Source organism: Ictidomys tridecemlineatus, chromosome 7, assembly GCF_052094955.1.
Source record: "Ictidomys tridecemlineatus isolate mIctTri1 chromosome 7, mIctTri1.hap1, whole genome shotgun sequence".
Classification (NCBI taxonomy): Eukaryota; Metazoa; Chordata; class Mammalia; order Rodentia; family Sciuridae; genus Ictidomys; species Ictidomys tridecemlineatus.
In genome coordinates, this window is record NC_135483.1 from 14,132,410 (window position 1) to 14,160,247 (window position 27,838).

General features: G+C 42.3%; 1 long non-coding RNA gene across 1 annotated transcript; it reads left to right on the forward strand.

Moving 5' to 3' along the window:
- The first annotated feature begins 4,189 nt into the window (after positions 1 to 4,189).
- LOC144365411 (uncharacterized) lies at positions 4,190 to 27,621 on the forward strand. The gene is made up of 3 exons (XR_013423815.1): positions 4,190 to 4,259; positions 15,227 to 15,321; positions 23,881 to 27,621. It is a non-coding gene; the product is annotated as an uncharacterized LOC144365411 (long non-coding RNA).
- The last annotated feature ends 217 nt before the right edge of the window (positions 27,622 to 27,838 follow it).

Sequence of the window (27,838 nt, forward strand, 5' to 3'; positions counted from 1 at the left end):
TTTCATCTGTCAGTTTCTTTAATGAACCAGGTGTTAAGACACCCTCCCTTGACCTCACAGAGACATCCTGGGGATATAAAGACAAAAAGGTATGTCAAAATTGCTTCTCAGTATCCAAAGCTCTCACACAAGTGATAACAATTCACACTGAATGTGAATAATGACAATTAATCAATGGCTTCAAACAATTTAATAGCTTACAAAGAACATGAATAATGATAATTGATAAATGCTTTCTAAGCAATAATAAAACTACCCATAAGGAAACAGTCCCCAGGCAGATAGAAAATTGATCAATGGAAAAAAAATTAAATTGACCAAAGAAGTAGAGTATTAAACAACGAAGGTTGGATTCAAACCCAGGCCATTCTGGTTTGAAAGTCCTTGTTGTGTGCCACGCTGCTGTGCAGACAGTCCACTCTCAATGCTGGCTGCCCTAGGGGACCGGGATTGTCACTGCTCTCCGTATTCACCCCGTCTGGCCCAGGGAACACACTCAAATCTGTGTTCTTTGCATGTTGTCTCATTTGTCTTTCTCCTTTCCTTTCTTCTGGGGATACTTAAATTGTTTTGATCTTTTTATTATTATTAAAATTACTTTGGAACATAGGTTAGCTCCCTGTAGCATTTGGAGCAGCAGTAGGCACAAAAATCCGTGCTATATTCAGGAATACAATTTGTTCAGAAATAAAATTTGTTCTGGCTAAAAATATATAAAACTAACCAATGCCTACACCGTCCATTTTCAAATATGGGCACTTAATGCCACACATGCCACCAAGGAATTACACAGACAGTCTTGTACTACCATTGTCCCAATCCTGCTAAGATGAGCCTGGGGGCTGGGATTGGTGTCCTGCCTGGCTGGGTCACGTCTGACACATTGGGAGTGTCTGACATATTATCTGAGGAGGCTTTAGGCCTAGTCCTAGCAAGACAGACATCACAGATTCCTCATCCAGAGAGCCTGTGTTTCTGATGCATACGCTCCAGGGAAAGTCACTGGGTGAAGCCTGGGTGGCTTCAACATGAGAAATTTATATTCTCAGGATTCAGGACCAGATCAAGGTATCTGTAGGGTGGGTGTCTCTGAGGGCCTGTCTCTGGCTTGTAGGTGACTATTTCCATGTCTTGACATCTATCTTCGCTCTGTGTGTCTTGGTCCTAGTGTCCTCTTCTTCTGAAGACCCTGGTCACTTGAGATTAGGGACTACCCTTGTAGCCTCATTTAAACTTAATTACCTCTTTCAGGACCGTCTCTCCAAGGGGACTCACATTCTAAGGTACTAGGAGTTAGGACTTCAATATATGAGTTTGAGTGAGGACACAATTCAGCCCACAATAGTCGTAGACTGGAATCAAATAAATTGATGATGATGGGATCCACAAGTGACATTCCATCTTTCATATAATCTTGGGCAGATGCAAAAGCTCATTACGTCTGTGGATTTTTAAGTTTCAGACAAAACTCATTTTAATTCCTTTTTATGCTTCTGTTATCAAACTAAAAACAAACACACACCTCACATTTGGGAACTGAAGAAGAGGTGATTTGCTGACACCAAGGTGCTTTCTGCATTCTTGGAGAACCACTCATTCTCTGTGCATAGACCTGAATGTCTCACAGGCACCATGGAGGGGAGGGAGGGAAGGGGAGTTATTTCTCCACAATTGGGAAAAGTAACAGAAGCCACATTTATTTTGGGTGCTGGATTCAGTGAGGTGGCAGGACAGAGAACAGACCCTTGTGGTAGCTTTGGATGGGGCTCATGCATCTGAGTAGGTCCTGTACCCAAGCCAATGTAGTCCCCAACCCTCTATCTAAACTTCCTGGCCTGAGATGCTTTCGGGCTTATTATCAGACCACTCTCTATACTGGCTCTTGCCATTTTGGAATTTTCCTGGATTTTTAACTCCCAGAGAGTTATCCTTTTTTCTTTCTTTCTTTTGTTAAAACCCAGTTTTATTAAGGTATAATTACTATAAAGTAAAATGTACCCCTTGTTTTATGCTTGGGGATTAAATCCAGGGTGGTCTACCACTGACCTACATCCCCAGAAACTTTAAAAATTTTTATTCTGAGACAGGGTCTTGCTAAAGTGCCCAGGCTGACTTTGAACTTGTGCTCCTCCTGTTTTAATCTCTAGAGTAGCTCAGATGACAGGTACACAACACTATTCCTGGCCTAAGTGTAGAGTCTGAAGGCTTGAGAAATGCATACAATGATGTAACTAATGCCCCAATCAAGATACAGATCCTTCCAATTAACCCACAAAGATCTCCCCATCTCGCTCATAGTTGCTACTACCCTCCATTCTCAGTCCCTGACAACCACGATCTTATTTCTGTACCTGTCATTTTGTCTTTTCCATAATGACATATAAGTGGAATAATAGAAGGCATCATATAAATGAATTTCCCAATGTTTTGTGATTCATCCATTTATTGAAAGGATCAGTAATTTGTTCCCCTTTTATTATTGGGTAGTATTCCATAATATGGGTTTCCAGCTTATTTGTTCAGTTATAAATTCAGAGGTATTGGGTTGCTTCTATCCTTTCAATATTAAGTTCCATAGTCTTGCAATGCAGACTTTTTGAACTCATGTTTTTATTTTGGAGATAAGTGCTTGTGAGTTAATTTAAAGTAGATGCAAAGACTAGATTAGATATGTAAGAGATTTAGGAAAATGCCCATCAAATGAATTGTAGAGAGAATAGGGAGAAGGTAGGGAGAGACTTCATATCACCATGCAGGTCTGATACTTCTGGGGAAGAAGAAAGGAAAGGAAGTGAGAAGGAAAAATCACAGATTGGAGTGGTTCTAAGACAGATTCTTAGAGAGCAGAAATTTCAAAATTTGAAGTTCAATTTATCACAGTTTATGGCTCATGTGCCTTACCTCAGAACCATGGGGCAGGAATGGGAGTGGGGTGTGAGCTAAAGTCATCTCCAGAGGAGTGCTCTATCCACGGAATGGACCTGACTAGTGTGCTCACTGGGCTCTGAGCAGGAGCTGGGAGCCGCCCACAGGTGCATCTACCCTGGCAGGACCGCACTGGTGTATGCAGAGAGGCAGCCTCTGGGCCCTAAGTCTGTTATGGGCCCATGACAGGATGTCTGAGGGATGCTGCAGGCTGTGAAGGAGATCTTGGGTTTTGAGGCAATGGTGTGCTCGTCCACAAGAAAATGCCTCCTCACTTACCCTAACTGACTGCACCATGCTATTTTCCTACTACCTGAACTCTGTGTGAGACTGGACTGGGACCCAAAAGGAGAAAATAACTGGAACTCTACATGGGAGCCCCAGTCCCTCTGTATATTTTCTGCTGTATTTTTTTTTTGTGTGTGTGTGTGTGTGTGGTGTGTTGTTGTTGTTGTTGTTTTGTTTGTTTGTTTTAATTTGACCCATTCTGGTAAATGTGCACTAATGACTCATGGTAGTTTTAATTTGCGTTTCCCTGGTGAATAAACATGTTGGGTGACTTTTCAGGAGTTACTATCTGCACCTCTCTCAGTGACTGTTCACATCTCACTATTTAAAAGTTAAGATTGGTGTGTTCTTATTATTGAATTTTAAGTATTCTTTGTGTATTCTGGAGATAAGTTATGCAGTAAATAGGTTGTAAATGGTTCTTCTAATCTGTTTTTTTTATTATTTTTTTATGCTTTATGTGTTTTAGAGAGCAGAAATTTCAAAATTTGAAGTTCAATTTATCATATTTTATGGCTTATGTGCCTTACCTAAGACATCTTTGCTTGACCAGATCATGAAGAATTTTCTTCCATGCATTTTTCTTTTAATTATTTTAATCTTTCCCAGACAAACACAAATTTGAATGAAATGCATGCATTCCATAAATACATTAGCAGCAAAACCTTCATCTCCAGTTCAGAGATTGTGATTTCAAGCGGGAAGGCATGCTTCATCAACTCTGTAAACTTAAGGATATGTCTGTTTCTTGCAAAAGCTGGGTATGCATGTTCCCTAGGATCTGAAAACAGGTCCATTCGGAGACCATTAAGACTTCTCTAGCTTCCAAATCCTTTGGCTTCTTCTATTCTTATCCAGTGAGGTCCTTCAGCACAGAGACAACCCAGAAGGCCCAGCCTTGCAAATGCACTGTGGCCTGTAGAGTTATCTGTTGCTTTGAGCTGGCAACAATTTAACAATGTCTTGATACTTTTCACAGGGTAAACCAAACATAAAAAAAGATGGTTCCCTTTCCCTTCCATGGGCTGAGGTTCCCGCTTTGTCAGGTGAGTCTACTCATTTGTACTTGTCAGTAGCGAATCCATCAGACATTATATCTGGAGATTTTATAATGCTGGGTTTTATATAAGTTCTACCATCTATTTCAGATTGACATGTGTATATGGTATATGTGAGGTATCCACAGAGGTTGATTTTTGCATAGGGAGGTCCAACTTTTCCTGCATCAATGTCTTGAAAAGAATGTCTTCTTTCTATAAATGGTCTTTTGATTTTTGTCACCAATAAATTGAGCTTGCATTTAAAGTCATCTGGAGATGACTTTAGCTCACACGTCACTCCCATTCCTGCCCCTGGTTCTACATTTTCTATTCTGTTGTGTTAATATTTATTTCTACCATTGTGCCAATACCCCATCTTACCAGTCCCTCCCCACCCCTTATTTTTTTTTCATTTTGAGTTAGGATCTTGCTAAATTGCTGAGACTGGACTCAACCTTACAATATTCCCACCTCAGTCTCCTGAGACACTGGGATTACAGGTATATACCACCACACCAGGTGACTTGTGAAATGTTTCTTCCTTTTTACTTTTTGGGAAAACTTTTTGTCCAATTGATATTAATCTTTCTAAAACATTAGCAAGTGAAATAATTCTGGCCAGTTGTAAGGATGTAGCTTAGAATTCAACTCCTTTAATAGATAGTAGACTGTTCAGTCTAATTTCTTAGTGAGCTTGGATTATTTGCATAGTTTCAAGAATTTACCAATTTCTCATCAAATTAATTCATATGAAGTTGTTTAAAATATTCCCTTATTATTCTTTTCATGTGTATTGGATCTGCGATGAGGTTTCCTCTTTTGTGCCTGGCCATTTTTATCCTCTCTCTTTTTTTACTTGATCACTCTGGTTAAAGATTTAACAATCACATTGCTAAAGTCTGTAATGCACAGATAAAATAATGCTTGTGAGAACACATTGATGGTTTCAAGCCACTTGCCTTGAAATCTCAGAATGTTCTTCAACCAAATTATTGCTGAGGTGTAAGGAAGGGCAGCAGGAATGTTGTTTTCAAAGACAAATCACCAGCCCTGTCGATGACGATGATCACAATCATTATAATGGTGAAATTTACACCTTAGAACAAGCAGTACTTATGGTTAGTGGTTCATGAATAGGTTCTACACTGTGCTTTCATTTGATATTATAAATATGGAAATGAGACAATAAGTACTAACTTACATTATGTATAAAACCTATTTTTGTATGTCATTACATGGTATATTCTTTCTACTCACTGTGAAACAATCAGGAAAGGTTTATTAAGTAGGGTTTTGAATGGTGGCATTGTCACAACATGAGGTGACATCCACAGTCAGGGTCAAAAACCAGCAAGTGGGTTGACAACCACTTATTAGCCCAAGATTTCTCTTCTGACTTCATGGTCAGATATGTTTTGAAACTCAGAACTTTTATATCTTATAAAGTTAATACAATATATGCATTTTCCTCTTTTTAAAAACCTCAGCAGGATCTGTTGCTACATTTTACAGCATCTCATTGTTTTGTGGAAAACAATCACAATGAATAACCTCACAACATTTGCTACCAAATGAGTTACCCCAAAATGCTATTCTTCAAAGACCTATTGAATGTCAAGATTCTGGACAAGAATGAATTATAAGTGTATGTGGTCAAAATTTCCCAAGAAAAATAACCTAAATCTCCCATAAAATATAGTGTTTTGGCTTCGGGTATAGTATAACATCTTTCCGCTAGGGCTACTACGGCCAGTTGTTCCTCCAGGGTAGAACAGATTGCTGTTGCTTTATTGAGCACCAGATGAAGTAATTGGCTTGCATTTAGAGACTCGTGTTGAATGAAAATTATGCTTTTCTCTATTTTTTGGCCAAGCTTATACAGTCAAATTTGGGCAGATTATATCAATGTATGTTTGATGCGACTCTACCATAGAGTACTCACTTGAACAGTTTTACACGAGCCAACAGGAACAGACAGGAATAAAAATAAATACCAGTGCCAAACCACAACCTTCCTAATCAGTGACACATTTATAAGAAGTAGGCAGAGATGCAGAAGATGATGCGTTCTGAGGTCTGCACAGAGAGAAGTTGATGTGGCAACACAAGCTAATGAATCGGTGGTCCCCAAGGTGTCAGTGCTTCCTAGTGTGAATGGAGTATTGAATTTTTAAAATAGTTGCTTTTTAAAAATGATGTTGGTCTAACATGACTTTAAAAAGAAATCTAGTTTATGAAGTGTTTTCACAGTATCGGGCACATACTAACCATCTGATAAATAATGGCCATTATTATGATTCATTAAAACAACCAGCATCAGACTGTTTCATAGTGGGTAGGGAGAGGGAGCATGGGAGGAATAGATAAACTCTGGATAGGGCAGAGGGGTGGGAGGGGAAGGGAGGGGCATGGGGTTAGAAATGATGGGGAATGAGATGGACATCATTATCCAAAGTCCATGTATGAAGACACAAAAGGTGTGAATATACTTTTGTATACAACCAGAGATATGAAAAATTGTGCTCTATATGTGTAATATGAATTGTAATGTAAAAAAAAATGATGTTTGTACCAAATCTTAAGGCTCCACTCAGTAGTTTGATTGTTTCTATGGATTATTCTAGAATAGACAACAAAGCAATAGTAATAATAATAAAAACCCATTCATCATGATTAGTGTAATTTATATGTCTTGAGTATTTGTCATGTGCCAAGCAGGATTCTATGTGCTTTAGTTATATTAATTTGTTTAATATTCACTTATTTCTTCAATTAAGGCTTCTACTGAACATTTGGGGATGAAAACTACTCTCTGGCATTATTTCAGACCCATGCAGTGGCAGAGATTTTGGTTCCTAGAGAACATTTGGCAGGACTGGGGGGCATTTTGCAGGCTGTAATGGGAAGGTGCTCCTGGCACTGGTGGGTAGAGGCCAGGGATGCTGTTAAACACCACACAAGACAGATTCCTACCACAAAGAATTATCCAGCCCCAAATGTCAATAGTGCCAAGGTTGAAATGCCCTCCTAGGCAACAGAGACACAACCAGTGAACAAATTTTATGCCCATGCAGCTTATACTTTAGTGGAGAGAAACAGACCATTTCAAAAGTATTTGACAGTTGTATTAGAAAAGTGATGCAGGCGTTACACTCTGGAGAATGAAGCAACAGCTTGGGAAGAAGGATAGGAAGTGTGTGTGTGTGTGTGTGTGTGTGTGTGTGTGTGTGTGGTCGGTGCAGGGCTGGGATTTGAAATTCATGTAATTCATAGGGAAGAGATGATTTTGTAGGAAAATCCAGAGGAGGTAAAGGGAAAAATATGTGGATACTCAGAGAAAGTAAGTTCTAGGCAGAGGGAACAGCACAGGACAGGCCTCAGGTAAAAGCATGCATAGTTTTATCAAGGAAAAGCAAGAAGAGGATTATGACCTGGGAGAGTGTAGGAGGGGCAGATGAGGAAGACTGGAAGGAGGAGAGACTGTGTAGGATTTGTAGACAAATGTAAGGGAATGTGTTTACTGTGAGTGAGTGAGGGGCTACGGCAGGGCTTTGGGTCAAGAATGCCATGTGCCTATTTATGGTTTGTACAGCATCCTACTGACCACTGACCACTGCACTGAGAATAGACAATTGAGGTCCAAAGTAGAAGTAGGAGAACATTATGAGGTCACTGCAACAACCCAGTGAGAGGAGTGGTGACCTAAACAAGGTTTCTGACAGTCCAAAAGAGAAGTGGTGGGATTCCGGGTCTATCTTTTAAGGTCAAATGGACAGAATTCTGTGGATGCCTATGGCAGGCATGGGAGTCATGACAGAAAGTTTGCTTCTTGTTTGTTTTTGGAAAGGGCCACTTGAAGAAAGAAATTGCGTTTATTGAAGTAGAGGAAGTTAGAGTGATAGTTTGGAGAGGAAACTAGAATCACCATGCTTAATTTAGATTTTGAGGGGAGTGTACCAGGGGTTAAACCCAGGGGCCTGAACCACTGATTCACATCCCCCAGCCCTTTTAATTTTTTAACTTGAGACAGGATCTCACTAAATTGCTGAGCTTAGCCTCAAATTTTTATCACCCTGCCTTACCCTTTCAAGTTGCTCGCATTATAGGAGTGCACCACCATGCCCAACTTGGATATTTAATTTGAGTAATTTATGTGAACATTCACATGAAGGTGTTGAAACACTCATAATTACCTATGAAGTAGGTATTACTGTTACCCCACTTTACAGGTCAAGAATCAGGAAAAAAGTAACTTGTGCATGATGTTCAATGTTGATGATACAAATGCTTGTCTTCCCTTAAAAAAAAAAATCTCATCCATCCCTGTCTTCTGGGATGGCATCTCTCTGTCTCCATTTCTGTGGATTTTCTTGACACCAGCTCTTGGAGAGAATTTTTTTTTTTTTTTTTTTTTTGCACTGAAGTGGTGCCTGAAAGTTAAAGTGTTATTTCCATCAACTTTTTCCTCTATTGGCTGTCCTAAGGCCAATCACTGTGCAGAACCTAAAGAAGAGAATTTCTCAGTTGCAGAATGCTTAATCCATTGTGGGGCATCTACATAAGATTTGTACATTATAATCATGTATTGAACATCACATTGGGAAGACTGTGGTCTGTGGAGTCTCTAGGACAGACTGCAGTCAAAACACAGCCTCCTTCATTCACTAGACCTAGTGTACTGGGGCCAAAACCTTTTTTTTTTTTTTAATTCTGTGATGAGCAAGAGAGATAATGCACGTGAGAGTTTTATCTATGTGACATGCCCAAACATCCTAATGGCTTTTTCACCCAGCGATCAACCTTTTGTATGGTGGGGTGTTAATTAGCAGATACAGAGTTTAAGCTTGGATTGATGAAAAGTCCTGGGATGGCTGAGGGTGATGTTTGCATAACAATGTGAATATGACTAATGCCACCAAACAAGACACTTATAAGTGGCTAAAACAATAAATTGTATGTATTTTTCCATGAATAATACAAAAAAAAAAAGAATAGCAACAAACAAACAAAAAAGAAACTCCACGCAGCTGTCCCTGAGGTGGATTGGAGTCGAGGACGGGGAAGAAGAACGAGACCCACAGTTAGGACTGAAAATGGAAGGCTGACCTTGTCCCTGGTCAGACAGTAAAAGTGTCCATTTTCCACCATTTAAGCTGCTGCATGGTCTCGCTTCCCAGGAGAGCTTCTATAGGTGCAGATGAGGAGGAAGAAGAGGAAGACTCTCAGAATATTTAAAGCCAAAACCAAGGTCCTAGCAAAGATGTGCCCCTTTTGAAGGTTCTAGAGAAGAATCCATTCCCAAGCTCAGTGAGACTGCTGTTTGAGTTTAGTCCATTGGCTTTTCAGATTGGAGGCCACTATTTCCAGCTACTGGGCAGCTGGGGCTGCTCTTCTGCCTGCTTACGGTCCTTCTCCAACTCTCCTCCTAGACTTTCTCCAGCAATAGAGGGTGGAGCCCCTCTTGTCTTGAATCTCTCTGTCTGACGCTTTCTCCATCCTTGTCCTCTTTTCCATGCACATTAGACTGAGCTTACTGAGATAACTCTACCTTAGGGACAACTAGTCAGCAACTTCAATGGCATGTGTGAAGTCCCTCCATGAGTGTTTGGATCACCAGGGCAGAGAGACTTGGGAGGACATAGTTAGAACAAGTGAACATCCCACACTGATGCCCACATTTGAAATCTGAACAGCACTCACAACCAGACCCACTTCTGCTTCTGTCCTTTGCATCTCTCTAGTGTATGTAAGCTCTCAGTGGGCTTGTTTTTCTAAGATTTTCTTTTCTGCCTCCTGCACTGGAATGTGTGCTTCCTGAACAAACAGTTTTGTCTGTTTTCTGTTTACTGCTCAGGTCAGTGATGGGCATACAGTAAGCGCTCCACGAATAGGTCCTGAACAGGGGAAGAAAGGAATCTTACTCATGGCCATTGTTCCTAGAGTTTCTCACTGTACTTGTTCCTGTTGACTCTATTTTTAATCTCTGTTTTATAGATGTTTCAAATGAGGACCAGTAGAATTGAAGCAAGATTTCCAGAGCTATGTGGCAGCAGGAGGCATAACCTAGTCACATGATATTAGGTTATGGAGTGAGAGAATCCAGAGAGCCCACCACTTCTGTGAGCAGTAGTGGAGTCTAGCAGGTCAGCACAGGGACTCTGGGATCTGCTTCCTGGAATCAATGCCCGGCTATGCTGTTTGACCTTGGGTAGAGTACTTAACCTCTCTGCATCACTATTCCCCTTCTTTTGGTAGGATCTGATAACAGTACCACTCCCCAGAGGATGTCTGTGAACGTTACCTGAACTGATACAATGATGGGCTTAGAAGAGTGAGGAAAATGCATATTATGTATTTACATTTTAAGTAATATAATACACCACATTAACATATTTTATTAATATAAACCATAATCTACTATTAAATAGTGTTATTAATTTTATCAACTTGTAATAATTCACATTATTTGTAATATATTATGGAATTTATAGTATGTACTATAGTGTATTATTTCTTTAACTTGGTATGCACGTGAACCTGATTCCCAGCATCTGCCCCTACTACAGCCTAGGTATTTTTCATTTTCCAAATGTGTCTGAAATTCAACAACATTTTTTTTTTGTGTGTGTGGAGGGGTACCATGAATTGAATCCAGGGGCGTTTAATCACTGAGTCTTATTCCCAACCCTTTTTATTTATTTATTTTTTTATTTTGAAATAAGGTCTCAGGTTGCTTATGGCCTCACTAAGTTGCTGAGGCTGGCTTTGAATTTGCCATCCTCTTGCCTCAGTCTCCTACGGTGTGCTCCACCATGCCCAGCAACAACATTTGTTTACACATGTATATCTAGTGCAGGTGTGTATGTGTGTGAAATTACCAATTTTATAAATGGCTTTGGTTTAATAGGAAGAATATGCTAGGGTCCGTTTCATGGGAAATGGTTTTTTGTGCGACTTGGAAAACAGAAGAATCATGAAAGAATCCTCTGGAGAGAGAATCCGATGAAGGTGCAGGATTTGGTTTTTAACTAATAACCAGCCACTAAGGGCCCAGAGCAAGAGCACTGATGTACCCACAGCAAGGTGGGCTGGGCTTCCCTCCACACAGCCAGCTGTCACCTTTGATGTGAAGCTGCCTTGCTCCCATCTGATATCTGCCCATCTGGCTTTCAACAGGAGGCTTCAGAAACATCCAGGAGAGCTTGTCGTTACCATGGATGGGTGCTAGGTGATTTTCTGTTCTTTGTTTGGTATGAGCCGTTTATTGTTGAGGAGCTAGAATCTAGCCTAGGATGTACGGTGCAGTGGAATTCCTTGCAGACTGGAGAGGTCTGAAACCCCTTCAGAGTGAGGCCGTGGAGCAGGCCCTTCCTCAGGCACCCCAGGCAAAATACTGCTTTGAGTCCCTGCAGTCAGAAAGTACTGGCCCCTCTGTGCTGAGTAAGGCCAGCTTTATTCAGGGTAGGGAGACCCTAGTGGAACAAATCCCTGAGGAACTTAAAATGATAATAATAATAAACTTTGTACAAGGCAAAGTCAGAATCAAAGTATCTATTGGTTTCATTGAACATTCATATTTTGAATATTCAATCATTCAAATATGATTGAACACTATTGAACACTCCCTAGATATTTTTTCCCAAAACACTGTTTGGTATGTAGATATTAGAAGTGTTATTTAGTTAAACCTATGTGAAAAATCCTTCCATTCATCCATTCATTGATTTCTTCATTCAACATTATTTATTGTGGACATACTATGTGCTGGGAGCTTTGCTAAGCAGCAGAGGAATGAGGAATGCATACAATCATAGACCAAATAAAAATAGTTTCATTATTATTCTGTTTATAAGAGCTGAGTCTTCAAAGCGGATGTCCCCAAAGAAGTCTTAAATCTGTTCAAGAAACCCACATTGACCCACATTTTGCTTGAAATTGTACTAGGCATGGAAGGTATATAGATATGATCCCCAAATATTAGAGATTTATATCAAAATAAACTCATGCAGCTATTCAAAGCTGTTCACTGATCTGTCTCCTCCCTTAGATGTTGAGCCCTAATTCCAAACTGTACGATGTGATCTCACACTCAGTATTATGTTACATTTCATGGCAAAAGGGACTTTGCAGGTGTAGTTTAGGTCACTAATTAATTGGCTTTGAGTTAATTATCACAATTACACTGGTGGACTCAATCTAATTGCTTTCACAGGAGAGTGGTCCTCTAGTTGAGAACAGAAGAGGAAGTCGGAGGGGAGACTTGGATGTAAGGGGGATTTTCCGTTGCTGAGATGGAGGGGTCCATGGGGCAAGGGCTGAGGAGCTGCCTGCAGATGCTGAGAGGGGTCCGTAGCTGTCAGCCAACGAGAAAACAGTGACCTCAGTCCTACAACCCAGAGGACTGAACTCTGCCCACTACCAAAGTGAGCCCCAGACTCACTGGAGAAGAACCACAAAAAGCCAGCCCCCTTGACACTTTGATCTCAGCCTTCCAAATCCCTGAGCAAAGGGTCCAGCGGAGTCTGCCAGGACCTGCCTCTACAGAGCTGTGAGATTACTAGTGGGTGTTAGTTTTAAGCTACTAAATTTCTTATCATTTGTTACTCAGCAATAACAGCATGAAAACATCATCCTTGGTTATTCTGCATTTTATAGATAATTTGTAGTTCAGATGACTTAAAACCTAAGAGGATGCTGAGAGACCCATGCGGTTCTTTATAATTGATAATAAAAATTAGCACCTTCTATTTGTACAACCTCATTTACAAAGTGATTTTGCATAAAATGTTCTTATGTGAGGAATCTGCTTATAGCTAAAGGTGAAGAAACTGAGAATGAGATATGCCACGATCTGCCACCTAACACACTGGTGTGTCACAGGAGTGGAGTTTGAATTCAGGCCCCACAGACTCACCTACCCAGGCACACATGACAACATGGTGGTCATCACATGAACAGTTTTCTATCTTGTTTTCTCTTCGTTGCTCCTACCTTTGTTCTAGTTGGAAGTATTCGGGGAATTCTCCTCCTCCTGCTTGTTTATCAAATGCTCATGAACCAAATAAGGGCAGTTAAATTTTTAAAACACTCAAAATATTTATTGAACACTATATCACAAACAAGTTACGCTGTTAACATACACCAAGCATGCTGGTGTCGCTCTACAATGTCAATTTATTGAATAACGATGGATTCACAGGCTATACAACTTTCAGCAGCTGTATGCAATTCACGAATATTCATACATCACTTGATAGTCATAAGCCTGGCAATTACAGGTTCTTTTATTCCAATTTTAACTACTAAATCTGTAATACTCAAGTCACATACTTAATACAATTTCATCTCTCTCTCTATATGTGCGTGTATATATATATATATATATATATATACATATATATGTATGCATGGATATATGTTAAGAATGGCTATCTACATGCGCGTGCTTATATGTGTTTGTGCACGCACACACACACACACACACACACACACACACACACTAAAGAATGGCTAAGAAAGGGTTAAGGTGGCCAAAGAGGTGGCTTCGGGAGTCTGAACAGGGAGCACAGAGCAGATAGGAATGAAAGGGTCACTGCAGATGGTCAGGAAAGATTCCAAACCATTTGAAGACCTTGTTCAGGGCACAGAGCTGCCAGAAATGGAACTTATTCTAGGCTAGGGTCTCAGGCCCACGTGTCAGCTTGGAGTGGTCCTTGTGCCATCATGTCAACACATGCAGAAGAAACTGCACTGTACTGAAGCCTGTGGCAATATTCCTGGGCAAAGCTCTGAAAGAGTGACCAGGGCTCAGTATACTGCAGTGTGCAGGTTTGAGGTGCTCCTCCTTTATGAGTCTCAGGTAAGGGGTTCTTCCATTCAGTGTTCTGGGGTGTTCGATAAGATCACAGGTGCCTGTTTCTTGTTGTTTGTTGGTTTTTTTTGTTTTTTGTTTCCAGGACTGGGGATTAAAACCAGAGGTGCTTAATACCGAATTACATCCTAGTTCTTTTAATTTCTTTTAACTTTGAGATGGAGTCTCACTATGTTCTCAGGCTGGCTTTGAACTTGTGGTTCTCCTGCCTCAGCCTCCCCAGTCTTTGGAACTACAGGTGTGTGCCACCATGCCTGACTAGCCCTGTTTTTTGTTGTTGTTGTTGTTTGTTGGTTGGTTTTTAATATGGGATTGATACACCCATGCATCCATGTGCTTCTGATTATTTAAGTAAGTTCACAGGTTGGGACAGTTTTATTAGCATGATTAATTTATTTATTGGTTTGTGCTTTGGGTTGTGCTAGACAGATGGTGATTGTTTACTTATACAAATAAGTCATTCTTCCTCAGCACTTACATCAAAGTGGAGTAACCATGCCAAACTATTGCTATATAGAATGGAGTACCTCTGTCTTGGGCCCAGTCTGAAAGCTACTGTTCTATTTATCATGAAGCAATTTAGCAGGACACAGCTGCTCTCCACAAGCATTTAGTATGGGCCACAGATACGACAGGGTGCACAAAATAACCAGTCTTCTCTTGGATGTGTAGCATGGTATTGGGTCTTGGAAATAGACTCACCAAGAAGATGTGGAATATCTGCAAGTCAGAAATGGACTTCTGTTTGTGTAGCTGTCTCACAAAGTAAGATAATCCAACAATCTTTTGTCTCTGTAAATTTTTGATATTTGCATAACCTTGTCCTTTATCGTTTTCTCTGTGAAAAAAACATTGTTTGGGGAATTATTTATATTCGTAGAATATTCTAGAGAAATGTGCTGCGGAGACTGGAATCTAGGAGAGCATAAGATAAGAGTCCTACATATGATTTACCCATTCCCTAAACCAGTCAACTTCCCTCAGACCCTCTCCCTTCCCACTAAGCCCTTCAGAATGGAAAGACCCTGCACAGTTCTTGGGGAAGGTCAGCAAAACCTGTGCTCCCTCCCATAGAAATCTACCTTTTGTCTCTTTGAACCAGCCCAACTGCCTGAGGAGCCCCTGTGATTGCCACCAGAGGCCAAGCCACTCTTATCCTGGAGTCAGCATGACCACTGCAAGCCCTGGTCCCTTGCTGTGAGTATCTCTCTTTTATTTTTTTCTTAATGATTCTTGGAGGGTAGAAGGAAAAAAGTGTCAGCATGAAGTAAACTTGAAATTCAGCCCTTGTAAGGCCCAGCCACACCCATTATGGTCTAACCAAACAATTCTGATTCCTAGGGCCTGAGCAAGCTCTCAGGGTCCATTGTAATCTGCTGCTATACAACCGTGATCAAGGGAATAGAGACATGTGTGGCTGAACATTCCCTCCCCTAAGGACATCCTGAGCCTAGCTGGCATTCTAAGATGGCTATCAGAAATTACTCATACGAGGACTTGGAAAGGACATTTTGTGACTGGTGTCCGCAGCTCTGGAAGACCTGCTTAAAAGGGATTTATGGCCCGTGATCCCTTGGGACTTGTCTGACAGCCAGTTTTTCATGACATGCCCACTGTTTTCATTTAGGTTACTTACAGCAATATCTGGGGCAGCTGGGGGTACCTGCCCTCACCTCTGCCACTCAGCCATCACTGTGTGTGTGACTGTTGGAAGCCACTGTTTCACTGCCTGTAGGTCTGAGGACACTCTGGTGTGCCCGCCACATTGCTACTTTTTTGGGCCAGATGGAATGGACATGGGGCGAGCAACTTTAGTTTTATTTGGTTAATGAGAAAAGCAAGGCCAATCAACCAAGGCCTCCTTGCAGGAATCAATGGGAACCAGGAGAGAGAACTGAAGGATTCTCAACGTTGGGTATCCATGTGATGGGGGAGATCAAAAGCCCACATTTCAGGAAAAAAAAAAAAATCAAAGTGTGCTATGTCTATTTCTCTTTTACCGAGAACAGATTTTAAAAACAAAAATCAAAGTCCCATCTGTTCACTGTCAACATTAGAGATTGCACATTGTGTTTTATCAAAGTAAGTTTGCCTTGGCAGTGGGGGTTATATTTTTGGAACGTGCTTGGAACCTAGAGTAGCTGAAACCGAGCTCGGCCTCCAGGGCCTCTCCTGCTGCTGTGTGTGTGCTCCTGCAGCAGTGGACATGTTTAATTGATTTCTTTGACCAGAGACACTGGGAAAAGACAAGCAGGTGTCTGAGTCTCGGGACCCACGTAGGGAAGGGCCCCAGGCTTTCAGCACAACAGGAAGTTGTTGAACAGATTTGTACCGAGGATAGGCAGCAGCCCGGCCAGGCCTGTATCTCAGGAGTTCACATCCGTGGGGTGCTGGCTAAATCTGTTCAGGAGTTATGCTGGGGTGGAAACTGAGCCTGTGGGCCTCCTTTCTGTTCCCGCTTATGTCTCCCAGAGTCACCCTTTGCTGGTCAGCTGGCAAGCATAATTACTTGGCTTCCAGATCATTAGAGAGGAAGTTAGATGAGGCCATCCACCACACCAGTCTTGCAGCTTTTCCACCCCACCTTGATTGGAGTGTCCAAGTTCAAGTCCATGCCACTCTAGTTATTCTGAAGATGAAACATGTCACACTGTTGTGGATTCAAAGCAAGAGGACCCCGCGCCATCTGTATACCCTCCTACAGTTATTGCTTTGTAGATGCACATTGCTGCTGACAGGATTGCTGCTCTGAGGTTCAAATCGCTGCTCCTGATAGATAATGCCAGCCTGTATTTGGACGGAAAGTCTGAAGGAGATCTCTGTTCAGAGAAGAGCCATTGAGTGACTCCCTCAGTTTCACAGGTTTAGAGTGAAGAGGAATCCATCAAGGGTTGTGGGTCCATCACTGAGAAGCTTGACATGCAAAGCTGATTTCTAAAGGTGAAAAGGAAGACCAGTTTTGTATTTAGAGCCCAAGATCCAAAAGAGGCCTTGGAAGACATGGAGCTCTGAAGATGGGTCAGGGTGGAGCAGGTTGACCCAGGTGAAGTTTAGTTAGAGAAGATCAGGTAGCCAGGCCAGGCTCCCACAAGCGCTCCATGTAGAGAGGACTGGGGGGAGAGCTGGTTTGGACTAAGCAGGGCACACTGGTTCCGACTTGGAGCCAAGATGGCAAAGCATGTCCAACATGGTGGTTCTTTGTACTGTTATTGACTACATCAATCAACAAGGTCTTGCCAGCCATCTTCAGGCCTGCATCAGATGCCAAGTTATGCAGGGCCCATCTAACAGTGGAACAATGTCATTGCAGGCAGAAATGGTAGTTGACCCACAGATTGGACATCAGTGGGTCTCTCTCTCCTGACTTTTGAGAAGCAGAGTCGACCTCACTTTCTATGGTAAAGACTGATAACACACCCCACGGCAGTGACTGGGGCGGTCTCAAGACTTTGTCTTTCTGCTCCTATGCTAAGGGGCTGTTCTTGAGATTATTCAGAAAAATGAAGAACTTTAACCATATTTGGAAAAGACAAGGAGTCAGGCCTATTCTTCAGTTTCACCTCACATACTCTGAGCTTGAAAGTGAAACTTACAGCTGAAATTGAACAGTTATTTTAAGAATGAAGCTCCGGCTCTTGCCTTTCTAGTTACAATCGCACTTTCCCCATCTCCAAAATATTTTTTATTAGGGAAAGTGTACCTTGAGATATTTTTGACCCCAAAAGGAATCAGATGTGGAGACCTGAGCCATGTTTTTCTTTCAAAGACATTTTTGTGGGGATTAGTTCACAAACTCTAGCTGTTATTTAAAGAATGTGAGGCCATTGGTACATTCCTGGGATTCCCCAAGAGACTTAAGCTGCAGACCCTCTATGCAAGCACAGTTCTTCTGTCAGACCTGCCATCCAGCCTCCTGAAAAGAAAATCACTTCTGGGGATTACAGGGACCCCAATTAAAGTTGCATTAGTGGAAGTGATTTAACTTGAGGTCATATTAAATCCGGCCAACACCGCTAAATGAGAGTAATGGAATTCTCTCTGTGCTTCCTCATGGCAGTGCTAGGGGTGATGCTGAGGGAGTGGGGGATGGAAAGGGCTTTGGAGAGCCAAGAATCCTCACTGCAATTCAAGATCAATGGACTTTTCATGTGTTCATGTTGGAACTAAGATTGTAGCTGGTTTGATATGGTTTGGAAAGTACTTTCTTTCTTTTTTTCTTTTTTGGTCCTGAGGATGGACCAGGGTCACTTAACCACTGAGTCACATCCCCAGTCCTTTTTATTTTTTATTTTGACACTAAATTGCTCAGGCCCTCACTGAGGCTGGCTTTGAACTTGCGATCCTCCTGCCTCCCAAGCTGCTGGGATTATAGTTGGGAAATGCTTACTTTGGACTGTGATTATTGATTCTTCAAGAAAAGAACCAGTTCCTTTTATCTTCATGATTTCAATCCCTGGTATTTTGTACCAAGTGTTTATTGAATGAAGGAAAAAAAACCCTTGGTACATACTGATTTTGCAGCCAGGAGCATGACTTTCCACCTGAGCTCCACCATATTGGACTAGAGTCCCTCTGTTCCACTGTCTTATGTGTTTTGTCTAACTGAATTGTAAGGACATGATATATATGTCTGATTCCCCTAAACTAGACAGCGGGGTGTTTAAAGAAAGGAGTTTACCTCAACGGCTTGTTTTGTTCTTGCTTCTGGGCAAGAGCATGGGTTCTGGAACTAGATTACCTTGGGTGGTATCGTGACTCCTCCGTTTCCTCGCTGTGTGAGCTCAGGCTAAGTGTTTAACTTTTCCACGTCTCAGAACAAGACTGTTTTAGTCAGCTTTTCATCACTGTGACCCAAAGACCTGACAAGAACAATTAGAAAAGGAAAAGTTTATTTTGGCTCATGGTTTCAGAGGTTTAGCCAACTTCATTGCTCAGGGTCCAGGTGACGCAGAACATCATGGTGGAAGGGCGTTGAGGAGAGACTCGGCTCAGGACTCAACAGTCAGGAAGCAGAGAGAGCTCCACTTACCAGGGACAAAATGTAAACTCCAAAGGCATGACCCTCACAACCTACCATCTGCAGCTACGCTGGACCTGCCTAAGGTTACCACTCAGTTAACCCATATCAGTGGATTAACCTGCTGATTAAGTTACAGCTCTCATAATCAAATTGTTTCACATCTGAAAATTTTTGCTTCGTCTCATACTCGAGCTTTTGGGGGAAACTGTCTATCCAATAATGTTATCAACTGCCTTGTAGAGTCGTATGACAGTTAAATGCAAATGAATTTTAAATGCTTAGAACAGTGACACATGCTCAGTAAACTCTAATGACTGTTTTATTTATTATCATTGTTGATGATGCACATGTGTCAATAAAAATATCGACATACTCCCTCATAGAGCCTGTGTTCTTCCCTATAAATAGTGGCCATAACGTAATGATAACCGTGATAACTTGAAGGGCTTTTCTGAGGATCAAATGAGTCAGGGGTTAAGACTCAAAATGCTTTTTCAAAAACTAGAAAGCATTTTGTGACACATTTCTAATATTAACTGCAGCTCAGAAAGAAGTGATTTGCCCCTAATTCCACAGTGAGAATGAGGCAGAGCTGGGGTGGAACATTCTCAGTGCTCCTGAGTATCCAAAGTTCTGCTTAGCTGCGGTGGAAGCTGTCGTAGCCTCTGAGATCACTGGGCCTTTTTCAGTACTTGCGGGTCCAGCTACCTGTCTTTCAGGAAAGCACTATGTTTTAGTCGCTGCTGCCTGGTTACTGCTTCATCCTCACTGTACTCATTGTAGGTGGAGTCCTGATATCAACAGTCAACTTCTTGAGAGCAGACTAGATGCCCTGTGCATTGATTCCATAAGGTGCTACTGAGAACCCAGAAAAAGCATAGAGAAGCACAGACTAGGAGCCGGAACACGTAGGATGGAGGCATCACTTGTCCATTAGCAAATCCTGGTCCCCTTGCTAAGCCCCGCTGATGACTTGGGGTTCAATTTCCATATCTACAAAAGGAAAGCAATTAGATTGTTTCCAAGATTCTGTGGGAAGTGGTCTTCGTCCGGAGTCCCCTGGTTTTCCAGTACTCTCTCCTGCTCTAAACCATGATCTTGGTCCACTCTCAGCCCTTCTTCGATCCCTAGTGTTCCCAATTGTTATTTCATTGGTCATTGTTTGTGCTCCTATGAGCTCATTCACTGTATCAGTTAATGGCAATGCTCATTTACACGTACACACACACACACTCACACACACACACACACACATGCACATATACACACAAAAACACTCATTGTAGGTAAAGTCCTAAGCCTCAGCCCTAGGCCTGCATTTCTTTATTTCTTTCTTCTTTAATTAAATGGTTCTTTTTAATAATAAAAATAGCAGAATCCATTTTCACATAATTTTACGAACATGGAATATATCTTGTTCAAATTCAGACGCCACTATCTCTCCTTCCTCTTCCTTCTCCTCTCCCCCTGCCTTTCTGTCTCTATTAATCTTTCTGCCATTTACCCACAGTTGTTTTGTGTTTTGTCTTCCTGAATTATAAGTTCATGATATATATAGTTATCATTTTAAATTAACTCCTTATGGATGTACATGATGGTGAGATCCATTGTGGTGTATTCAATATGTGCATAGGAAAGTTGTGTCAGATTCATTCCACTGCCTTTTTTTTTCCCATCCCTCACTTCTCTTCATTCCCCTTTGTCTACTCCACCCATTCCCACCCTTATTGTGGGTTAGCTTCCATATATCAGAGAAAACATTTGACCTTTGTTTAGCTTGATAGCCTCCAATTCCATCCATTTACTGGCAAATGTCATAAATTCATTCTTTTTGGCTGAGTAACACTCCTTTGTGTATACACACATTTTCTTTATCCATTCCTCCATTGAAGAGTACCTAGGTTTGTTCTACAGCTTAGCTATTATGAATTGAGCTGCTATAAACATTGAATGACTGCATCATTGTCATAAGCTGATTTTAAATCCTATGGATATATTTGGCCTTCATTTTTTAATGTAATCATTATAGTAACTCATGAGGATGATATTCTTCGCCTCATTCTCCAGATAGGAGAAGTGAGGCTAAGAGAGGATAATGAACTACCCTATGGCACACCACCCGTAAGTGTTCTAGCTAGGATTTGAGTCCTCTGGTCTCTCTTCACCTAACCATTATCTTACATGACCACCTAAAGAAGACAAGAAAGCATCCCCTCTGCCCTAGAGTAACCTCGATTCTTTTTACTTAAGCTTATCAACTAATGGACCTATGAGAATGTAGATTTGTAGAGTGTGCCGATTTCAACTCACGGTGCAGCACTGAGTAGGATGGACGGTGAGTGAAGAGGTGACACGTGCTCAGATGAGATTCTGCCACGGGACCAAGCAGTTGCCTGAAGGGTTCTGGTGTTCCCTTTGGTAACACTGTGAGCAATAACTTAACAAGGATGAGGGTGTGGAGAGGGCAGGTTGACTCTGAGCTGACTGTGGCGGAAGCTGGCAAATAGATAAGGGTTGGAATCCAAAGGGGGAAAAGTCTACTTGCTCAGTGCTTGATGTCTATTATCACATTTTAAACTCCACAGCTCTGAGCAGGACTATGATTATCTCCATTTTATAGAAAAAGAGACCCACATAAGCTTAAGGAGGTGACTATTTAGAGATGACACTGCCTGTGAATTGACTGATTTTCCCCCCAAAATAAACTTTTCTTAGATTTGATGGAATAATTTTATATTTATAGAAAACTTGCAAGGATACTTTACAACATTCTGGTGTAACACTCGGTTCACTCTATTGCTAACATCCTACATTGTCATGGCAGATTTGTCAAATTAAGAAGTCCAAATCAGTGCATTATTATTTACTAAACTCAAATCTTTTTTTTTCTGAATTTCACCATTCCCCCCCCCCACTAATGTCCCTAACTAGTTTTCTAGGTCTACCATTAAAAAAGTACCATAGGCTGAGTGTCTAACAATAAAAGGAATCTGTTAATCCATAGTTCTGGAAGCTGAAAATCTAAAATCATATTCCCTGGAGGGCCATGTTCCCTCTGATCTCCAGGAAAAACTCGTGCATTTTTTTCTGGCTTCTGATTGTCCCCAGGAATCCTTGGAAGTCCTTGCTTGTAGACCCAGCCTCCAATAACTATATTTGTCCTCCCTTGGCATTACTCCCTGTGTCTCTGTCTCTGTGTATACATTTCCTTCTTTTTATAAGAACACAGTCTCCCCCCCGCCCAACCCAGTGTGAACTCATCTTGATTACGTCTCCAAAGACCATGATTCTAGAAGAGACCACACTCACAGGTTCTTGTCATTGATCTGGGGGGTGGGGGGGATGTACCACCCAATCCACTACAGTCCTCTTGCTCTTTCAGCAACCAATCCAGGGCCACATTGCCTCCTGGTCTATTTTAGTTTCTTAGTGTATCCTTGTTCTTCATGACCTTGGCAGTCTTAGGGAGTACTGGGCAGGTATCTTAAAGGTTACCTGGGTTTGTTTATAGTTTTCATACCAGAGCTCAAGTTTTGCTTACTGAGCTATAGAGATAAAGCTTTCCTAAGAAGCAGCTGCAGGATTAATCCTTTGCCTTTTTCTCTTTGCTGACTGCACAGCACCAGGCATGTATTTGGGGGCTCACAATCATAGTTGGGGCCTCTCTACCCCCATTCCAACGGCCTTTCCCCAAACATGGAAGGCAGCCTTTCCCCTCTCAGACGTTAGAAACCTGTCCACATTGCTACTGTTAATGCACATTTCTTTCTTATTTCCACCAATATGTCATGAGCTATTGCGAACATAACTGGACGTGGCCCTTCTCTGGTGAACCTGACAGTCCAAATAGCAGGAAGGCAGAGGTCACCTCAAGGGTTGGGCTGATTCCCCAGTTTGTCAAGGCCCAGATGACAAAGCCCCAGACCGCAAGGAAAACTAGAACTTGCTCTTCTTTTTTAAAAGGTGGATTATGTGAATTCAAACCTTTCATTGAATATTAATAATAACCAAACAAAGAAAGTCCTCTTACTAAGCATCCCTCAGCTTTCAATTCAACTCGGTAGTGAGGAAGAGTATATATATAAAGTAGTGGATTAAATTAAATTCTGAAATCCTAGCCTAGACATATATTTGCCTGCTTATTTGTTTATAGAATTGCTCAGAAATCAATATGTTCACCCTGGGAGTGAGCAGACTGGTGGGCTAGCTAGGAGGAAGGCATCGTTTGCAGTTAGCAGGACTTCTTTTAAGTCCTAGATGTCTTACGTTACCACATCTGCCAAAAGCTACACATGGGGGCGACAGATCTTCTAGTGCTATTTCCACCTGCTCAGTATTTGCTTCATCTTCCTTGGAAATGGCTCCTTGATCTCCCTTCTGGTCACTGCCAGCCCTGCTGTGGTTTGAATGTGTCCCCTGAAGTTCATCTGTGGGAAACTGATCCCCAGTGCAACAACGTCCAGACAACTTTTGAGAGGCAATTAGGTCCGGAGCCCTCTGCTCTTACAAATGGGTTCCTGTTATTTCAGGAGTGGTTCATTGTCACCATGATGGGTTGGTTGGAAAAGTGGGTTTGGCCCTCTCTTGCCTGCGTGATGTCTTCTGCCTTATTATGACACAGCAGGAGGTCCCTTACCAAATGTATCCCTGACCTGGGACTTTTCAGTCTACACAACTGTGAGCCAAATGAAATTCTGTTGTTTATAAATTACCCAGTCTGTGGTGTTCTGTTACAGCAGCACGAGTCAGATGACAACACACCGCCTCTGGATGCAGCCTTTGTTCCAAGAGTCCTGGGGTCCTAAGCTGTGGAGTGGACACGTGCCTGAAGATAGCCCTGCTGGACAATGTGCCTTGGGAATTTGAATCTCTAGGGCTGTATCATAGTGGCAGAAGTGAATGGAATGAATTTCTTCTGGAAGAGGCATTCCGACGAGGCTCTTTATTGGTTCCTGCTACCCTGACCCCTTGGGATAACTTCTGTTTGTCTTTTTGTTGTATTTTGAGTCTCTATTTAGTCCCATTTAAAAAAAAATCTTCCATGGAAAACCCAGTTCTCCTGCCTATGCTCCCAAAACCCTGATAGACTTTTTAACTTTTTTTTTTTTTTAATCTTTCTCACAGCCCTGCCGCATTCTGGGAGATAAGTCTTTTCTTCTATTAGCTCCTGTTATTTATCCACCTCTCATAGCATGTCTGTCTTCCTCCATTACATTCTGCCACTTGGGTTCTAACCTGCTCCAACCACTCAAGACACAGCACAGTCCTTGTCGTGAGATGAATCATGTTCACCCTCTTTATATTCATATATTGAAATCCTGATTCCCGGTACCTGAGAATGTGACTGATTTGGGAAATAGAGTCTTTAAAGAGGTAATTAAAGTTCCAAGATATCATTGGATAAGACCATAACTCAACATGACTGGTATCCTCCAGAGAAGAAGAGATTAGGAAGCGCACGCGAGTGCCAAAAGTAGTGCCTGGAGATGGCATGGGAGACCCATGATTTACTGGAGAAGGCTTAGATCAGGGATTGCTCCAAGAAGAGTCTAGGGACAACAGCTGAAAGAGTGACAACTCCATCCCATAAGGTACCTCTCCAAGCAGAGCCTCCATTCCTTATGACACCGCTCCAGGAACACTGCCTGTGTCCCTCACAGCACTTGGTCGATTGGTGGCTGATGGGAAAAGTGACACGTGCCTCCCCACAGTATCCTCAACTCTGGTGCCAGTTACCACAGAAATAGGGTTTTGTAGGTGAATTGGTGGAAGCCATGGCATCGTTAACCTGCTAAGTCTGCTTTGTTCTTTTAGGGCCAGCATTCCAAGGAGTAGCTTTTCCCATGCCATTTCAAGCAAGCCATTTCAAAGGACAGATAACATCACCTTGTCTTAGTCTCCATCATCATGAGAAAAGGCAGAGTCCTGCAAGGTAACAGTCACATATGCTTTCCAGCCCATGCCTCTCCTGTTCCCTGGATGAGGCTTGGGTCCGGGAACCAAGGGGCATCTCAGGAACATGGAATTCTTTTGCTGACATTCACCTTTCTTTAGGGCTGACACACAAGGCCAGGGTAAGTTTCTGGCCTTAGTAGAAACCAGCCCTGCTAACAGCTTGATCTCATACTCCCAGCCTCCAGATATGTCAGAAAATAAATTCTTATTAGTCATCCAAACTATAGCACCTTGACATGGCAGCCCTAGCTGATGGTGATAGTGGCCAGGGATGCAGACTCTGGGTGGGGCCACCTGCATCAAATGTCCCTGGAACTATGGGCAAGTCATTTTACTATCGAGTGCTGACATTTGTGGTGATGTTGGAGGAAAGGAGGAAGACAGCAGAAGATGTTTGAGACTCAGTCAAGTCCGACAGGAAGCGAGAGAAAGGGATAAATAGGCAGAATTTCTCCTTCCAAATTCCCATTGCCTCAAGTCACTCCTCCTGGTCCAGACAGAGCAGAGGGGACAATTGGGTTTTGCTCATCCCTGTGATAGGAGTTCCCTGCCTATTGAGTTAATGGTTAGGAACAAAAGAGAAATAGTTAATCTAAAAGCAATTCTATTTGTGTGCTTTGGACAAGTCCCTGACCTCCCCATGCCCTCTTTCCTAATCTCTAAAGTGGTAATGACAACACTTGCATCTTAGAGCATTGTTGGATGTAGCCCATGGCAGAAAATGCATTTAACTTGCAAAATATTCTCTGCCCGGTGTCCAAATTCCTTAAAGGCAAGCACTCTGGTTTTATCATTCACCTTTTCATTTCATGTTGTAATTCAGGGGCAGATATACGGCAGCAGCCTGCTTACATTTGCTGGATGACTAAGTGGTGGCTGTTATTATTAAAGGAGACAGTCAACAGATGGACAGTTGCTCAGGGCTGGGGCTGTTGTCTGTTAGTTTTATGTGCTAGCCCCAGGTTAGTGGCCATGATGGCAGAGCATCATTTAAGGTTCAGATGGAGCGTACATCAAAAATGACGATAAAGGAAGAAACACATAGTTTTCGACATCTAAATTTTCTGCTGAAATGTTCACTTCCAGAGTGGGTGGAAAATGTGTATACTAATCACAATGAATTATTTGTAAATGGAAGAGTGTGTCTGGGGGTTATTGTCCTCCTTCCTCAACACACACACACACACACACACACACACACACACACACACTTATACCAGCCCATCTATCACATATTAACAAAGGTAAATTGCTCCCTGTCTTTCTATTTCCAATGAGGCAAATTTCAACATCTTACGCCGCACATACAAAACTTTTGCATGAAGTTCACAGAACACTTGTTTTTCTCATGTTTTTCCTCCTGCTTCTAATGTTCAGATACAGGGTTTGCTCAGCCCTGGCGGATCTACGCATGCTTTTCAGCAAGTGTGCAACTGCCTCCTCCACCTCCCCCCCTCAGCTCTGGCACAGCCTTCCTAGGTCCAGAGAGGAGTGATTTCCAGGAGTGTGGCCCCACCTCTCCCCATCAAAGCCCATTGCCCCAGAGTGTCATCATTCATTCACACACTGGTCTCTGACGTTGAACCAGGAGCTCCTCCAGAGCAGCGTCTGGCATCTTCATCCCTGCATCTGTCACCCATTTCAGCAAGTCACAGGACGGAGTGAATGTTCTATAGCTTCCATTAATGGAAGGCCTACTTTGTGCCAGGTACTAGGATAAAATATTTATACTCAGATCATTTAACCTCCTGATGTGATGAAATGAAGGCTAAGAGAAGCTAAGCCACCTGTCCAAATCCTTCCAGTCGTTAGAGTAGGAACTTGAACTCAGGACTGAGCAACTGATGAGGCATTGAGCACACATTTCATGAGCATCTGCTGTGCTCGGGATGAAGCCTTGCAGTGTTCTCTGGGTCGAGCACAAACATTTTAAAATATCTTCTTTTGAAATAGCAGGACCTAGGTGGAAAGGTGAGACAGGTTCCCTTTAAAAACCCAAGTCAAAGGCAGCAGTGAGGAAGGGGAGCAAGGACAGATTGGCAAGGACTCCTAATGAAGAGGCTTCTCTGCATTCATTTCCTCACCTGGGAAAGAAGGGGGCTTGGTATCCCCAGAGAAGGGTAATAGGAGAAGAAGCACTGACCCTGAGGCCCGGAAGGTGTGAATGACTCAGGCTGTCTATGATGTTTATTGCCCACTTTTCTAAGCTCAAGGGCCCCAATTTCAAAAATCTATTTAATCTATTTGCCACCTACAAACACATTTTTTATCATAGCAACCAATGCGCAGTAGCACAGCTACCCCCATCCTCCCTCCACCCGGCTGCCCCAGCCGCTGCCTTCCTTGTCTGAAAGCCCCTTTCCCTCCCACCCTCGGCAGCTGCTCACATTCCTCCAAATCTATGTTCTCCTCCTCCTGGAGGGGTTCCTGAACCTCAGGCTAGAGGACTCATGCTCCCCTTCTGCATTCACATTTGTCACTATCGTGTGTGTGTGTGTGTGTGTGTGTGTGTGTGTGTGTGTTCCTTCACTCCCAGAAGTGAAGGGGCTTTAATGCCTAAGCAATGCTTCAGCCGCATCTTAGCCGGGGCTCAGGGCTCCTGTCCACCTGGTCCCTTTGAATGTTAGACAGCAGCACTGACGACACAGAGTATTCCAAATGGAGAAGATAAAGCAGAGAGCAATCAGAAAGAATATCTATGTGTATGTTTCGGTAGATTGTCCAGAGAAAACTTGGAAA